This window comes from Acomys russatus, chromosome 13, assembly GCF_903995435.1.
Source record: "Acomys russatus chromosome 13, mAcoRus1.1, whole genome shotgun sequence".
In the NCBI taxonomy this organism is placed as follows: Eukaryota; Metazoa; Chordata; class Mammalia; order Rodentia; family Muridae; genus Acomys; species Acomys russatus.
In genome coordinates this window covers 13,138,165-13,142,554 of record NC_067149.1, presented here as the reverse complement: position 1 = coordinate 13,142,554, position 4,390 = coordinate 13,138,165, and the positions used below count along the sequence as shown (strand labels likewise).

At 51.1% G+C, this 4,390-nt stretch overlaps 1 long non-coding RNA gene across 1 annotated transcript; it reads right to left on the bottom strand.

Annotated features, from left to right (window-relative positions):
- Positions 1–1,114: 1,114 nt before the first annotated feature.
- On the bottom strand, positions 1,115–1,866 carry LOC127196809 (uncharacterized). Its single transcript, XR_007831553.1, has 4 exons — positions 1,773–1,866; positions 1,574–1,657; positions 1,448–1,510; positions 1,115–1,195 (listed from the first exon to the last, which is right to left on the bottom strand). It is a non-coding gene; the product is annotated as an uncharacterized LOC127196809 (long non-coding RNA).
- Between the last annotated feature and the right edge of the window lie 2,524 nt (positions 1,867–4,390).

The following is a 4,390-nucleotide window of genomic DNA, read 5'->3' as shown; positions in this document are numbered from 1 at the left end:
TGCAGACTTCTCCATTTTTTTAGGTCACCGCTGAGAGGGGTGGGCTATAGGGCCCCCAAAACTGAAGATGAATTTGACAAACTTCTTTTTTTATTAATATATTGTATTAATTTATTCATATTACACCTCAATTGTTATCCCATCCCTTGTAACCTCCCATTCTTCCCTCCCTCTCGCTGTCCCCCTATTCCCCTCCTCTATGACTGTGACTGAGGGGGACCTCCTCCCCCTGTATCTGCTCATAGGATATCAAGTCTCTTCTTGGTAGCCTGCTATCCTTCCTCTGAGTGCCACCAGTCCTCCTCATCCAGGGGACATGATCAACAAATTTCTTGATTCAGCTCTCAGCCAACACCTGGAGTATGTTCACAGCTCACTTGTCATGCAACTGAATTCTAGGCCGACCGCTGAGGTAAGTGCCTGGCTCTTCATAACTGTCCTCCAAGCTCACACTTCAGCAGGGCCACTCGGTGGGTTGAAGGAATGAGTGGATCTAACGGTTTGCAAGCTTTGTGGATGGTTTTTGCCCTCGCTGAGTGGTGTGAACACAGCAAGGCTTTGTTAACTCACACTAACGTGGCCCTTCTTACCACATGAGCCATTTGTCAGTGGCTCAGCATCACAAGGAACTTGCTAGAACTACAGATTCATGGGCTCCATCCGAGACCCATGGAGGAGGGGCCAGCAATCCATCTGTTGAGAAGCCTCCAGGTGCTTCTGACAGTTCAAACATGAGCAGCTGCCCAGTTATTCTCACACATGGGTACGTGTGAGTGAGGCAGAAGCAGCCAGGACAAGAAGACCAGCAGAGGCTCCATGTGCACTTTGCTGAATGGGGTCCCCACCGCTTGATGACTGGACTCAAGGCAGTTTCTTCTAGAGCAATGTGACCTGATTTGGTTCTGCAGTGAACAACCGTTAGCACAGAGAGTACTGGGTGCTCAGCCCTGCAGGAGACATTGCTAACAGCCCCACTAAGACTCAGGGAACAGCACGTAAGAGAGGGCAGAAAGAATGTAAGAGTGCAAGGGGAGGAATTCTGTGACTGCTCTTCTCAACATGGCATGGCCATTGCACTCATGGACCCATAGCAGCTATGGTAACCTGTTCCCTCCCACACACCTGTGTTCACCTGTCACACAGCTGTGGTTACCTGTCACACAGCTGTGGCTACCTGTCACACAGCTGTGGCTACCTGTCACACAGCTATAGTTACCTGTCACACAGCTGTGGCTACCTGTCACACAGCTGTGGTTACCTGTCACACAGCTGTGGCTACCTGTCACACAGCTATAGTTACCTGTCACACAGCTGTGGCTACCTGTCACACATCTATGGTTACCTGTCACACACCTGTGGCTACCTGTCACACAGCTATGGTTACCTGTCACACAGCTATGGTTACCTGTCACACACCTGTGGCTACCTGTCACACAGCTATGGTTACCTGTCACACACCTGTGGCTACCTGTCACACAGCTGTGGTTACCTGTCACACAGCTGTGGCTACCTGTCACACAGCTGTGGCTACCTGTCACACAGCTGTGGTTACCTGTCACACACCTGTGGCTACTTGTCACACAGCTGTGGTTACCTGTCACACAGCTGTGGCTACCTGTCACACAGCTGTGGTTACCTGTCACACAGCTGTGGTTACCTGTCACACAGCTGTGGTTACCTGTCACACACCTGTGGCTACTTGTCACACAGCTGTGGTTACCTGTCACACAGCTGTGGCTACCTGTTACCCAGCTGTGGGCACCTGTGGTTACCTGTCACAGCACCTGTGGTTACCTGTCACACAGTTGTGGTTACATGACACAGCACCTGTGGTTACCTGTCACACAGTTGTGGTTACCTGTCACAGCACCTGTGGTTACTCGCACAAGATGAAGTCAATAAGACGAGTCAACACTTCAGCTAGGATCACTGATCAAAAAGCTGGGAAAGGGGCATGCTGGGGTGTATGAGGTAGAGGGAGAGGGGAGTTGAGAGTAGGTAGGCTCAAAATATGTTGTGTGCATGTACAAAGTTCTCAAAGAGTAATTTAAGCTGTTCAAAAAAAAAAGCCTTTTTTTAAAGGAAGGAAGGAAAGAAGGAAGAAAGAAAAAAGAAAGGAAGGAAAGAAGTGGCCTGGTGTTCCTGAGTCCTATAGAGCACCTGTGGCAACAGACCTGGGCTTCAACAGCTGTTTCCAGGTGAGAGAGGAAGATCCTGGACCAGAGAAGCCAAAGAGGGCCTTGGAATCTCACAGCTGAAACCCCGGGGAGGGGGAGTGATAGACAAGGTGACACAGGACCTAAAGGGCAGGGTCAAGTTCTTCTACAAAGGCCTGGAGCACCCTGCCTCTCCAGGCCTCCCTCCCTCGCCTGCCTCCTCCTCTCTTCCTCCTCAGCCTCCGAGGCAGAGCCAGGCAGCAGCCAGCCAGCTCCTGGGCAGATTTATGGCTTTGTGCCATGAATAATGCAGGAGCCCAGCTCCCAGGCAGGAGCAGGCTGTAAATCATTGCCAACACTGTGCCAGACTGCTTAATCAGCCATCCTGAGGTACCTCTGCAGACAGAAGGAGGGCACCCTGGCCACATTCAGGACTCCATTAATAAGACCCAAGGCTACAACCACTGACCTTTCCCAGCTAGACTCACAGCAAAGCCCTGAAGAGCAGAGAGCCCCTGGAAGGAAAACAGAAGGGCACAGATACGAGAAGAAGCTGGACCAGCCACAATCCGCCAGACATGCCTGCTCCTAAGAGTAGGGCCTCTGTGCCAACTTGCAGAGGTCATTGCTTTCACTGCATAAGGGCGTCAAAAGGAGGTGTGCAGATGTACATGGGCTGAAACACACCCCAGACATTACCCACCAAGCCCTGCACTGCCTGATACCTGTGCCCCACCACAAGGGGAAACCTGTTTCTGATTTGTTCAAAGGTGTCATCACAATGACAGACACACACTGGAACTTCCTTCCCAGCCCTATCTTTCCCTGTCCGCTGTGTTAAACCGGCCTCCCCCCAGAACCCCAGCTTCCCTAGCTCAGGGACCAAATCCCTGGTACCCCTCACCACGCACCATCTCTTCCGAGTACAGTCATTCCTAGACTGCATCTCTAAGACACGGGAACAGAAGTCCAGTTCTGCCTGGCACACACAAGCTGCAGACACAGAGCCATGGGTGCAATTCTGCAGGAGATGGGTTGCCCCAAGATTGCTCTGAGGTCCCTGATTGTCAACACAAGGCATCCTGTCACTCTGGAGACACAGACAGTCCCAATCAACCTACAGCCAATGGGCAAGTATGGACATCTCCTTCCGTGTGTTTGCCACCAAGGTGCATTTCCCACTAGGCCCCTTTGGGTGAGTGTTAACCATACTCTAGAAGACAGACCTTAGACGGGAGGGCTAATCAACCTATTAAAACTCTGACTCATAACATCTACCAGTGACCCTGATTCTCCACTGGCAAGAAGCCTGTTGCCTATAATAAAAGGGTATGTCCGGGCTGAGGAGCAGAATGGGTATGCCCAGGGGAGCAGACATCTGAAAATAGAACTAAGAATCTTAGAAATGCATGGAGTCCCCAAACCATGTCTCCTGTCACATGACCTATCCCGTGTCTCCGGAAATCTTACATGGAAAATTGGACTGAAGCAGGGAGCCCCTCCTTCCCCAGGGAGGCTGGCGGCGGGCTGGAAGATGCTGATGAGAGCCTTCCGGTGGACTGGGGACAGTGGTTCCCTTGGACACGCAATCTCATTCATGGGGCGAGGTTACCAGCTCTGGGAAATATCCTTGAGAGCCATTGATGGGAGGTTGGAGGGCTGTCTGCCCTGGCCAATCAGTCACTTCCTGTCTTGGCCAGTCTTCCTTCTCTAGGACCATTGATGACTCCAAGAACCTCATGGCTCAGCACTAGCCTGAAGCCACCAAACTGAGTTTAGCAGCATCTCTGAGGTGCCAAGGCAAACCGAAGCCCCCAACTTCCCTCTCCCTTACGAAACAATGCCACATCCTTTTGTGAGAAGCACAGGCTCTATCCTTGGTGGGCGCCTGATTTGTGACCTTGCTATTGGCTCCACAAAGCATTTGCTGCACAGCCCCTGTGGCAGACTTCGTGGTGCAGGTAAGTCTACGGTACATTCTCTCTCTCTCTCTCTCTGAGTGAGTCACTTAGCCAGTCAACAAACATCCGGGGCAATTACAGTTTGTAGTGTGTGAAGATGAGCGATAATGGACACCTTGGAGAAAATATGGCAGTTCCCTTCCAAGCACTCTACATGAATCAACCCATGCCAGCCTGAAAGCTGGAAAGGGAGACATTGTTTTTTATTCATATTGTTTTCATTTTACTGACAGCTGAGCCACAGATAGGTTCAGACATTTACCTAAGACTGCA